This window comes from Blennius ocellaris (assembly GCF_963422515.1).
Source record: "Blennius ocellaris genome assembly, chromosome: 19".
Taxonomy (NCBI): Eukaryota; Metazoa; Chordata; class Actinopteri; order Blenniiformes; family Blenniidae; genus Blennius; species Blennius ocellaris.
This window is the reverse complement of record NC_137668.1, coordinates 9,802,404-9,816,222: the sequence shown is the minus strand read 5'-3', so window position 1 is coordinate 9,816,222 and position 13,819 is coordinate 9,802,404. Positions and strand designations below refer to the sequence as shown.

At 43.5% G+C, this 13,819-nt stretch overlaps 1 protein-coding gene across 2 annotated transcripts in view; it reads right to left on the bottom strand.

Moving 5' to 3' along the window:
- The window catches only part of prex2 (phosphatidylinositol-3,4,5-trisphosphate-dependent Rac exchange factor 2), a 102,266-nt gene that overhangs the window by 87,186 nt on the left and 1,261 nt on the right, over positions 1–13,819 (bottom strand). The gene's annotated exons all lie outside the window — the stretch shown is intronic.

Below are 13,819 nucleotides of genomic sequence, written 5' to 3'. Positions count from 1 at the left end.
TGAATTGAGATAGATGGAAACTGCTTTGGCTTTCTTGGGTCCCGGAGGACGCCGGTTCCCAGGCTGCTTGGCTGCACAAGCACTTGACAACCCATTTAATGCTTCAGGGCACTTTCAGGGAATGGCAAATTAAGAAGGTGTGCTCCGAATGTATTCCTAAAAATGTGACTAAGGAGAAATGAGTCATTTTGTGAACTTTGCCCGAGGGAGCGCATTTAGAGAAGAGAACATCCATCAACGGGCACCAGACATAAATCTTTATGTTTACGTGTGCAGTGCGAGGAATACAGCTCGACAGACAGGGATGTACCTGCAACAGGGAGCTCTGGAGAAAACAAATTGGCTGCTTTACCCTTTGTTTTTGATTGATGTCTGTGAATCACTTTACTCCTAAGAGGCTATGATGAAATCAAAAGCAAGGCATACAAATCAGAACTCTAAAAAGTACAAGAGACTACTGAAACAGCTTTAATAGCTCAATTATTAGCTTTATTGTTCTTTATGTTACACAACAACACTATTTCTGATGCTCCCATTGCTAACAAATCTAGGTGAGTGCAAGTTAAGTAGCAGCGGAAAAACAATGTCCTTGGCATACGATCACAGAAATGCACTTGTGCAACATTGGTGTCGTCTTACTAGCATTTGTTTCCATTTTCTGTGTCGCAGAACTAACTTAATTTGTCTTCTGAAGGGAGTAAAAGCCAGGAAATCAAAGTAAGATACAGGCAGCAGGACAAAATGTTCTTAGATTTTATTATTCCAAAGCTGGCTGTTAGAACGCAGCAGTAAGTTTAATGATATTGAAGATAACTTAACAAATATGAGCTCAAAATGAAGCAAAAAGTGCAAGCTGGAGGTTGATTCTAGACATTTTACCTGCACAGGTACTCACGATTTGGTGCAGCCTGACATGCAAACAGTTAACACACGACTGACATGATCAAACTCCACAATGAAGGGCTCTCTGGTTAATGCAGACACTGTGACTGCAACGAGTTACATCTGTCCTGGCATTTAACCTTAACCATGGCGATCCCTTTGCAGCCCCACTGAGGGCAATAATGCCATCTGTTGCCTGGTGTCACCAAACAGCGGGCAGTCTGACCCGAGCAGGGGAACATAATGTAGCTGCAAAGCATGTAAGCAAGATTTACTACTACTATGCCACAAGAATTAAGGGAAGCGGTGCGCCTATAGTGAATTTATCGAGGAAAAAATTGCTTCATTGACTGGAACAGATGGCGGGGGTGACGATTCATTACATTTTACCTGATTAAAGAAATCAGTGCTCACCTACAGTTTGTGAGCAGACATGAAGAGCTGAGAGGAATCATCTTAATCATGTTGTATTGACGTAATGTACTTCAAAAGAAAGTGCATAAGTGAATGCATGAGGAATGGATCTAGGTCCGTGGTAGAATGGAAAAAAGAGGAGGGGGGCTTAAATAATCAGCCTCTTTGTAGTAGGCCAACTCCACGCTGATTACCATTCTGTTGCTGCCTTGCCTCACAACTCTGCCACTCACAGGCATTAGCATCTGATTAGCAAGTCTAATATGTATAAACACTGAGCAGAATTCGATAGGAAACTGTAAAGACCTGCCAGGGCTTATATATAGTATATGACTTGAGCCGAGCAAGATCAAAAATGAAATTCATAACAAACTGCAGGGATCCTCAATCAATCATATGGATACTAAATTGTGTTATCACTTGTTTCTGCCACAACATCTTTAATGTAGTTCCTCAAATAAATCCACCACACGGAAAGCACGAAAACAGTCCACACTCTGAATCAGAGGCGCTGTTCAAGCGATTCCTCGAATTGTTCAATGGTTCGGGCTTGATTTGTGGAAACGAGCATGTCTCTTCCTCAGAGACGGCCAAGACTGCTGCACTGAAGCTGTTAGGAGACTTGTTCTGGAACGTCTCCACAGACAGTGAATGGGAGGCTGAATGACGGGATTTATGGACACAGTAACAGCACCGGGGATAAATGTGAATGTAAACCCTTTTCCAGGTTTATAGTATTTGACAAGAATGCTCAGATCATTTGCAAAAACCAAGTGTATTGCACTATTTGGGTCATTCAAATACTGGAATTTGGTGTCATTAGCCCACATTCAGATTTGATTTCTGTCTGCCTTACTGAACACTGTTAGTTTTGTGATTTAAAGTGTTCTGTGCAAGATCGTTGTTTTCTAGGTTAGCAAAACACTTCTTTTATATTTGAAACGAAGGCATAAGCTATATCCATTAGACTTCAAGTTCAGTCTTGAAACATTCCCATCATATCATATCATATGATGGCTCAGTTCACTTTGGACCATTTTCTAGTTAAGCTGCTGTAAGTTTAGAGTTTGTCTCTCAATATACATTGTTTTGTCATCATTGCATTTCAATAACTTTAAGTGTTTCTATCCTGTACTCTCTGCGCTCTTGTTTGTTGTTCTCTATCTTGTCTCTCCAACAATACCACAAGCTCTGAGTCTGGATGTGCTAAACGTTGCTTGCTGGTGTGGTTAGTGGTATAATCTCTATATTTATTTGAATGTGAAGTGCCATGAGATAGTTATGATGTAACTGTAACTGAAGCTATACAAGTAAAACTAAATATATCTTTGCCCTAACACACACACATCACAATTCCAGTCCCAATTCAAAAAGGGCACGTTTCACTCCATCGAACTGGACGGGCTTTCCAGCATGAATCCACCATGTCCGGTCACGAGCCACAACTGAATCACAAGCAGGCTTCAATCCATTTCTGACATTGGCCAAAAGCTGTTCGCCATCCATGTTATGCCATCCGTGACCAGGGATGTACGATCTTTTTAAACTGAGCATGAAGTGCCGAAAAACAAGACAATGTTTTTATTGGATCAATCTGTGTTTATAAATATTGTTTGGGTTTCAAAATGTATTTGTTCATCATTACTATTAGTCCATGAAGCTTGTGAGGCAGAGTCAACTGCCAAGATGACAAAGAAGCCAACAACTCTCAGATCTTATCTCCAAAAAGTGATTTGTTGTCCCAAAATCCAACACAAGGACTCTTTTGACACACGTACAGGTCTAATCTCCGACAAATCATCAACGATTGGACAACAATCCACTCAACCATGCTATCCACAGCATCAACTGATGAAGTTGCTTTATGCATTCCTCTGCTTTTGACTGATCCAATTGATAAGTAATCTAATTACACATCTAAAGGGCCCAAACTAGTGGTAATAGAGGAGATAAGCAGTATATTTCACTTTCCCCACCTGAATCTCTTGACAGTGGAGCCATTGACCTTCCAGTAACAAGCTCACCTCTTCAACCACCCCCCAGGCCACCACAGCCTCACACTGTGCCTCACTCATTTAAGGCCAGATATTTTTTCCATAAAAGACCGCAGCATTCAAATACAATGTGGAAAGTCATTTTGTTCCCAGAGGCCCAGGTATAATTACCTGGATTGTCACTCTGGCAGCTGAGGGGAGGGGACTCGCATTAAAACCCCATTAAAGTTTTCATCCTTCCACAAAGCAGATGGGTGTGATGAATAGATTGGTCCCATCACTGCTTGTGTCCCCCCACCCCCTCCACACACACAGACACACACACACACACACACACACACACACACACACACACACACACACACACACACACACACACACACACACACACACACACACACACACACACACACACACACACACACACACACACGCTACTAATCAACAAAAAGGCCACATGCTGAGGGCTACACCAAAAATAGATGTAGGAATCAAAGCTATATTGTGTCATGCGGCGAGGATTTCATATGAAAAAAGTGATAATGACCTGACTTTTCCCGTCACACTGAAATTGGAATCAGGAAACTCCCATCAGGAGTTTGATGATCTGCAGACCTTTCTGTACCAGAGTAGCAAACAGCCTCATGTGAGTGACAGCTCGCTCAATATCTCCAGTCTGCAGAAACAAGATTTCAATTCAAGCACTGGACATCTGAAATTGTTTCCCACATCCTCTGGACCTGCTGAAAGGACCAAACCAGTTCAGGACACTTGTGAATAGATATTACGCAACTCCGTTCCCTCTGAGATACAATCGGCGGAAGATTAGACTCAATCCCTGGATATTGTTTATCTCTTTGTCAGTGGGATGGATTAATTACACAAGAACACTTTGGCAAAAACAGACAGAAGTAAGTAAACTGGCAATGACATAAGAAGACAATGATGGACATTCCTGTGCTTTAAAACAAAGTGCGTGTGTCGAGTGAACCGAGTGGGCAAGGGAAAGAAGAATGAAGGAAAAATTCGGTGGCTCCGCATGTTACTCAGCCACATGTCTGCAGAATGGGCCGACGGTGGGATTACAAAATACACTCAGACACGGAAAGAGTCCGAAACAGACCCCGAAGAGCAAAACAATGCAACAAGTTGCTTTGATTAAAAAAGCTGAAAAAGCTATCGAGCTGCTCGCATGCTGCAGAAATTAGTCTGAATCAAGTACAAAGTTCGCCTCAAACATCTGTTTATGCGTTCAAGCTGGAGCCAATGGTGGAGTGGGCAGGAGCACGTGGCGCGTTTGATGTATTACATGCAAAACAACCATCTTCGGTCCTTGTGGATCAATTGGGTTTAACATAGAACGCCATGCATTTGCTGAAATTAAAAATGGGGGAGGTTCAGGGCTTTATTAGGGTAAGAAAAATTAAAGATTCAAGGCAATAACACATCTGTCAGCGTCATTTTCAAAACTTGCGCTGGTACCAGAGTTGAACTGCTTTCATAGTACTGTGGGATCTCTTGCTCACTATTGAAAAAGCTCCAAAGGGAGTTCACTGGCACTGTCTACCAGCATAAACTGTCACTCAGGAAGAACAAGCAGGCCTTTCTCAGAGCCTATTAGAGAATCCAGCACTTTTGTTCACCGACAAATCCACTGATTTGCTTTGTTGTCATGACTGGAGAGCTGGTAAACAAAGACACACACACACACATACTCAGAGCATATACACAATTTGCTGTACAGTTTATAGCCCAATTAAGATGAAAATGCATGAGGATGTGTCTGCGCATATCTACAGGTAATTAGTGTATTACAATCTTACCATTTGTCCACTCTTGTTAACAAATAAAAAAAACAAAAATAAAAAAAAACAAACAAAGGCCATTCAGTGCTGGAGACAGACACACAAACAACCACTCAATGGAGTGAATCACTAGACTGTGAAGCTTTGCTCATTTACCGTCACAGTTTTTTTGGATAACTCTATGAGCAATTCTCTGTCATATTTGTCCCCCATAGGACAGTGGAGATGAAAGTAAAATACGGTGGCACAGAACAGCCGGTAACAGGTGGGCAAGCAGTTCAGCGCCCGAGTCGCAGTCGAGGCTGCCAAAGGGGAAAAGTAGACAGAATAAACAGATAGAGCGGAGGTACATACAGAGAGAAAGGAAGAGAAGCTTGTCTGGCCTTCTTAACATTGCAGCCCTGTGGGGAGCAGGGAGGATATGTTGTCTTTACCATACTTCCTGCACAAGAGGAACCGGAATACAATATTACAGGGTTGAATCACCTGCGCAGTGGGCTTCCCATCTAAACACCTTTGCACACATACCAAATTCCTCAGGAGCAAAAAAAAAAACAAAAAAACTTCCCAGAAGTAGCAACCAGAGACAAACAGTCCCTGATCCCGGCAGCACACTGGGAGACATCCGAACAGAGAGAAAGGTTCTTTGTAGTGATTCCCTCCCAATGCCAGAACCTTGTTGGCTTCAACAGGTCCTGATGACACCTCTAAGAATCATCCTGCTCCCCATCTCATTAGTCCCACTTCTTACTTTTTTCCAAACTGGCCTGCTTTCTCTCCATTGGGAATGTACACAGGAAACAGACACTATAAATACGACAGGGAATGTTAATATGCCCAGCTTGGGAGTGGCTATTAGGGCTCATCTGCACAGCCCAGTGAAGGTCTCTGGATTTAATTACCAACAGGGAACATAGTGAGTAGTTATTTCACAGGATATTCTGGTAAACAAAAGCCAGTTTGTCTGTGGAGCTTGTGTTAATTTAAAACCCAGGCACTCTGGATGAGGATTTCTTAAAACAATTTCTCAAGTTTAGCAGGAATTTGATATTCACCCGTCTCCAACCAGTATAGATAATATGTCATGGAAAATGGAAATAAGCTTATTGCTAGGTTTATAAACCGAGGAATAAGCTTCATAAACGTTAATTTGTAATGAAACCAGAAGGAGGAGTTTTGAATGACTTTCAGAATCTATTTGTGAGTTTACAGTCATTTTATTTGAGTTTCAAAGTACTATCTAGTTGAAGAGTTTTGTTTTGTACTTTTGTGAAGGAGCTTCAATCACCGTGATAGGAGAAAGATATTATCCCACCCTGTGAAAGAAATAAGAGGGAGAAGAGGTGCTTCGACCAAAAGGGGGGATAGATGAGCCAATAACCCATTCGGCAAATTGCATCCTGTTTATCGGTTTAGGAAATTACTGTCTAATGAAAAGTGCAAGAAGAAACTGACTCTTAAAAGAAGAAAGTAGACCAACAAGCAATGTGCTTTGAGGCATCTTCAAAAACTGACAATTGGCTCTGAAAGTCAAGAAAAACCTTTCTTTGATGTTTTTGTGGTCCTTTCACTGACCCCGGCACCCAATACATCCATGAACAGCTGGGATGAAGTAATTTATCTAATGAATAGGTCTGTGTCCAATGCCTGTGCTGGACACCCGGGGAGCTGTTGACAATGAAGTGTGATGCACAGAAAGTGACGCCTGCGGTTCTGCTGGACTGGACGGTTGACAGGCGGGTCTGTTCAATTTCACCCATCGTGGTACAATCCGAGAGAACCATCTTTAACATATAAGGAAGATTTCTTTTTTTTTTTTTTTTTTTATGTTGAATTGGATATTACGAAGGGACACTAGCCTCCGGTAGGTAAGAGTGAGTCATTCGAGATCGAGGCTTCCAATCTCCATGTGCAGCCAAGCAAGTCATCCCATATTGATTGCTGGCAATTCCTAACAGGAGCACACATGGGGGTACTGTATTGATCCACCAAATGACTAAGCAGAATTGTCAGTCTGACAATCGAGGTGTATCCCCAAGCGTGACCGTCGCATAAGCCCATTGTCTAATTAGCCTCCACGCCTCCCCCACCCTGCTTTCCGTTTCAGCCAGACTGGCAGGAAAAAGCCTGAATCGTCAGCATTTCTCATACACGACAGGACTGGACACCATCGATGGGGAACAGAACAATTATCCTGCCAGCTTCTCTCTGACTTTCATTCTCCCCGAGCAGGACTGTTGAGAACATGCCCACCAGTACAAACACCCCCTCCTGCCAGGGTTCTGCTCATCAGGGTTTCTTTTTATCTGTGAATGACCAGAGCAGGAGGCGCCACTTCAACATGGCAGCGTCAGATCAGGGGACAATCTGCAAAGGGACCAAATGTTTTAGCAACTACAACTCATCCAGTTAAATCCGTTCAGCTAAATACTGGACGTGGGGGGGAAAAACTGACTGTGCTTGAAAATGTTGGTATCAAAATTGGAGCCTTCGTGCAATTGTTTTTAGTATCACAAAAGAATGTACAAATCTCCATTAACTATTTTATCACCGCAACTTCTGACATTCAACGTTAAAACAATTACATTATCTGCTTTGAGTAGGTAATTCAACAATTTAAGGCATGTTGCGGTGTGTTGGTTTTCCTACAGGGTTTAATTGTGCATTATTTCTTAACAACAATAATTCATTCAATCCATAGCGGTTCTAAAAATGGAGGGGGGATAGGAAATGCTAAAAAATGTAGTTGAAGACGACAAAAAAAAAAGAATTTCAAAGAAAAAGAAAGAAGGCAACATGTTTTGACAGAGAGACAGTTGTCTAACTCACAGCGCCTCCAGAGCCCATTCAGCAGCTTAATTAAATAATTTGGAGAGAAGTGGAATTTCCCAGCACGGCTCACTGGCCAGCTCTGGACGTCTACAGACTCCGAGCTCTGAACTGAAAGGATGGACAGACACATGACTGACATGGAAAGACTGACTCTAAACCACAGAGGAAAGATCCATGCATGTCTAGACCATTTTTTTTCTCCAACCCCCCCCCGCAGATTGGAACCAAGAAAGGCTGCAGACGCCTCGCGCTGACCTTGAATTTGCCAGAACATTTCAGTGAAGCCAAATGCTGGCAGACACAAGTAATCTCACAAACATACCGTCTCTTTGACCTGCTCCAGATTCTATAAAGTATCTTATTATGGTTTCCTTTGACATGTGCAAATCTTATTTCTCGCAACCTCTTTGTGATTAAACCCTCCACTCCTCCTTCACCTATTGGTCTGCCTGCAATGAGGTCCTACACCCTAAATGAGCAACACTAGAATATTGAATCTGTTCACAGACATGATAACAGTTTCGAAAACTGTGTGTTTCACAATTATGGAACTACTGCTTCAAGTGTTCAAGTCTAAGAGTGCACCATCTCCACTGAAGGCATACTGATCAGAGCAAGTGTGCTTGAGTATGCCAGCTAAAACACAGAGCCGTTTGTGATGATGACCCCTTCACACTCCATGGAACATCCTGACAAGTGTCTACCAAGGTCTTGCCACTGTTCTACTTGTCACACGCAGGCACCATGTGACTGGGCAGCTGGCATTGCCCAAATCAATGCCGCCTTCTCTTTCTGGGCAGAGGGACAGCACCACCTCGGCCTCCTGAGCTAAATCCACTCAATGAATTCGGCACAGGGAGGGGACTGCAGCCCTCGCACTCAGCAATGAGGCTGCATGTTGCCAAGAGGGCATCTGTAGCACAACGCTGCTTTCCCTGGCTCGGCGCAAACAGTGGGGGAAGTGTATGACTGTGCATGTGTGTTTGAGCAGGAAACACGCAGCACAATGTAAAGACGGGGAGGTCCAGGAAGGAAGGAAATCCTGCTTGACAAATGGCCTCACAGACAAAAGCATAAGAACTCTCTCCAGCGTAAGAAACTGTCAGGGGGACTTTACTCTGACAGAAAGAGGTGTAGCGCTCTAAAACAAACACTGATCAATGGAGTCATTTTTCACAAAACCAAACAAATGTGATGTTACAACAAAAAACAATCATCCTGCTACCATTACAGCTAAGCATGATGTAATAATGCACAATGCTGGATATTTTACATCAATGAACCCATGTTATCTATTTTGTAAATGCAAATGGATAAAACATTGAAATGCATGCAAAACACAACAGCACGGCAATACTCAAAGGAGATTTAGAAGGATTATCTTCTCCTATGTTTTAATTAATAAGGGACTCAAGGCTGGAGCAAAAATCTCTGCAGGAGATGGTTCTATCACTTGTGGACTAATCCGTACTGTCTTTGATGGAGATTTAGTTTTGAAGATAGGGTCCTGAACAGGTTTATGTGCACTTATAGTGACGAATCCATCTTGTGATACCACAACCGATACCCTCATGTAGTATCGTGAGGCCATTCAGACAGAGAATCCATTTACACTTAGAAACTCGAACGCGGACGGTGAAAAAGCAAAGTCGTGCAGCAGTGGCAGGTACATCCTTCCAAACGCAGTTTAAAATATAGGCTGCCTGTATAGTGGAGGCAGTGTGAAATTAAAATGCAAGTGAGCTGCTCCATCAGTTCAGGGGCCTCACAGGGGGACAAGCACTACTGCCTGTATTCTCGGAGAGGAGAGCCTGACCAAATCCAATTAAAAAGAGTCAAGGAGAAAAACATTTCACCACGCTCTCCTGTCACTTCCTTCTCCCACTTCCCCTCTTTTAGACGTGCGACTGCGCTGCTGGAAAACAGCAAAATTAAGACAGATCCGCATCTAACTTGGCCCGTGTATAAGTTTGCTGCGTGATGGGGAAACATACGGCCCTCGCCTAATAAGGATCGTGATGGACTTTAAGTGGGCAGAATGCGGAAAAAGTACACTTCTTGTCAACGTGGTTTCCAAAACTGTGGATCAAACAAACACAGCCACTGCTGCTTCTGGGATGTAGTGGTGAAAAACAAGAGAGAAAGAGCTGAGAGCAGCAGGAAACTGGACATGAGGTAAAAGGGAATAATGGGCAGGTGTGGAAGGAGTCACAATAAGGAAGTCATTAAGGAATAAAGAAGAGAGCGTTCAGGGCAGAAACAGCCCACTGCCTCTCAGTGGAATCTCTTATCACCAAAATGCAGCCCATTATAGAGACAAACTGATGTAAGCACCAGTAAAAGGCAATGACGGGCCTGTCCACTTTAAGCAGTCTCCAAAACACCATGTACACCAACATCATGTGAACACACATGGTGAATATACCCCGTCGTATCTGGCTGAGAATATAAACCTCATCAGGATGTCCGCAGGCTACAGCACATGATCCAGCCTCATTACACCAACATAAGCAATGTTTGCCTCACGACATAAAGCATTTCCTACAAATCTCGACATCGGCTCTTTATCTTTTTGGTTTCTGACTTCGACAACCATGACAAATCTTATCTTCATTACTGATCTGTGTATACTTTAATAAAGTTGGATAGACAGACAGATACATTTTTCATCAGCTCAAGATGTATTGTCCAACCGAGTCCTCCACTCTTGTTTACTCAGTGCCGCACACGCGGAGGGAGGTGATGGTTGGGATGACACCTCCAGACAGAGACACAGGAAAGAGGCTGTGACCCATAAGACCTTTGGGGTCATCAGCCGTTTGTGCAGAGGATACGAGGCTTTTCCTCACGGCCCTCTTGACCTGAACTCCCTCTGGACTGCCCGCTGGTCATGTGGGCAAATAAGAAAAAGGTTTTAGCCCCGGCAGCCTCAACCAAAACCACTACTCCAGCAAGGATATAAACAAACCCAAACCCTGGGAGAAAAGTGGAGCCTGCAAATACAAATACACACTGACAGGGTTCACTTGCACACCTGGGTTTCCAACAGCCAGTTAATGGCTGCTTTCTCCATTAGTCTTGGTTTTCCCGCTTCCTCCATCCATTTACACAGAGAGAACATTTAAAAGTACATTTAAAGTATATATTGACCAAATCATTTTTGCATGGATGCAAAACATGCATCATGAATTGTTGCCCGTGTTAAGCTTGTTAAAAAAAAAAGAAAAGAAAACATGAGCAATAAAGAGTATTTCTTTATTTCATCCATTGACTAATTTAACAAGAATGACAGACTTTGGGATTCCGTAGCAATCCAAGATTTTCAACCACATTTATTCAATTTCAATTCATGCAGGGGATTAAAAAATGTTTTAAACATTACACTCACATTACACAGACTTTGGTTGAGGGAGGAAGGCCTCAGCTGAGGGACCACTTAATGCACTGCAAAGCTCTTTGGAATATATTAAGTTAACTTGTGGCTCAGATCTCCCTCCAGAATCGGGACATGAAAGGTTTCCCCCATTGTAACTTTTTCATGCTCTCTCTTAAGTGCTTATCATGCAAGCAAATGGCTTTCAGTGTCTTTTTATCAATGGCGAACAATGGCCGAGGTCTGCAATGCATTCAGTGCAACAGTGTTACAAAGAAAACGCCACTGTATATACGCAAGGAGCTCATTATAGTGACTGTTTACATTAGGTCTTGATTTGCTTCTCTCATTGAGGCTTTTCTAAGAATGACTGTCATTTTATTGGCTCAAAGCCGTCCAAGATAAACACCAGTGTCCACCACCGCCCACAAACCCAAGCTATAATTGTTCATTATGCAAGATAGGGAAGAGATATTTCAGACAACTTCCCTGAAACCGTTCTCTCACGGCAGGACTGTGGTGAAAGTCGGGCACATAAGGAAGAAAAGGTCAAATTTAGACTTTCCAGAACTGATACCTTAAAGATGTAATCTGTAAATTTTCCCACAAGCAGTTAGGTGAGTCTACACAATTAGCCCAGACGGTCCTGGGACAACATTACAGCCATCATCCTCTGTGTTGTTTTCCACTACCTTAAACGTTAAGTATGTGTGAGGCGCATTGTGTTTAAGTCACCCGAATCAGTAGCAACAATCTCTGCTCTTCAGTTCAACTTTGCCTACTGACCGGAGGCTCATTGTTCTCCAGCATTTCCCAACCTCAGAGGAATTCCTCCTCCAGGAAATATGGCTTACAAGAGAAGGCACCAAGCCCAGCCACTCACAGCCCCCCCCCCCACAATCCTTCACCCTCTTGGCAATATCGACTGTGCGATATGCTCTGCCCTTTTCCCTTTTCCCCCTTCTTACAATATCCAGTCCCCCACATTTCCCCCCTGATACTCAGGAGTCCTCTGGATTATCCCACCAGGAAGTCACACAGAGGGGGGGTCCTGGCGGTCTTCCATCATGGCCTCCAGACATACAGTCCTGCATGGTTTTTAACTGGTTCTCATGTGGCAGTTAGGGAAGTGGGGGAGGAAAGTGTTTGTGTGATCAGATGAAAGTCTTCAATATGACCCCCTCTCCACAGTGGGGCCGTCTTTGATCACCCTCACTATCTTCCACGATGCTCTCCAGGAGCTCCTAGAGGATGGGACAGCTGATAAGATCAACTCTGTCTTTCTGTTGCTTCTTCTTTCCAGCCTCTAAATCATTACCCTCGTTCAGCCCGACCAGCTAGAGAACAGAGCTCGACTAACCCAGTGCTCCCGCTGTTAGATCTCAATCTGACGCTGCTTACCCAACAGCTCCAGCCAAAACAGAAAGGCCTTGTAAGGATCAGTCACCTCTGAAATGAATCCCAGTTCCAGCACTACAGGGAAGATAAAGGAGGGGTGGCTGCATTCTCGAAACCCCCATCACAAGGACAGAGGACACATTCCCATATGCAATAGCCTCCATGTCTCCAGTGATGCCACTTCTAACGGAGGGCCAGATACAGCTCCATCCCCTCTCTGGATCCCGGGTCGTGCATTAGAAACATCTGGGTGGTGGTGGGGAGTTTTGTCAGGATGTACACATTATCCATGCCGTCTTGAGAGACACACATATTGCCCTTTCCACCTCTATTCCAAGTAAAATCACCATTGTACTGAGAAGCTGAAGACTCAAATGTACGAAGGCACTGCCCAGAGCTCGGCATCACAGTAGGCCTAATGTGAGAAACACCCTCAGTACAACCACAGATTTATTAGACAACCGTAGCAGTTAAAAGCAGCGATTACTCGTGGCACACAGCTGCTATCTTTAGTTTTCTCCTTTAAACAAAGTTTCACTGCCTCCTGTCTTTGAAAGGAGGTGTTACTTTATGTATTGCTGTAAACCTGACAGTGCAATACACTGGTGACACAGCAGCTGTGTCTTATCCTCCATGTGAGCCTGGAGGTACGGTGCCAGCTGAGCAGCAGCTCCAGTGGTTTCCATGTGAGCCCACCTGTGCTGTGTCTGGCACAACTCACCCTCTTCTGGCTTCGATGAGAAGCTGGCAAAGACCGTCGCTAAATAAATGCACTTCCCTGGATTTTCTGTGACGTGTGGCAAAGTGCTGTAATTGTTGGATGGAACTGTAAGGTTGTGCGGGACACAGATGTACGGCCTGATTGTATCAACCAGGCAATTAGACTTATTACAAGGTGCTTCTATGCAGATAAGTTGACTTACTGTACACCAGGACAGGTCTATCACAGTATTAACATACACATTTACACATGCATGCAATTTTTGAGTAGTGCAACAATTCTATTGTACCTTGCTTGAAAGTACAACTATGAAAGTGTTTTGTTGAATGCATTTGCTATGATTGAATCATAAAGGATGATGGGAAACGTCAGCCATGAGAGAACCAGGATACTGTAATAT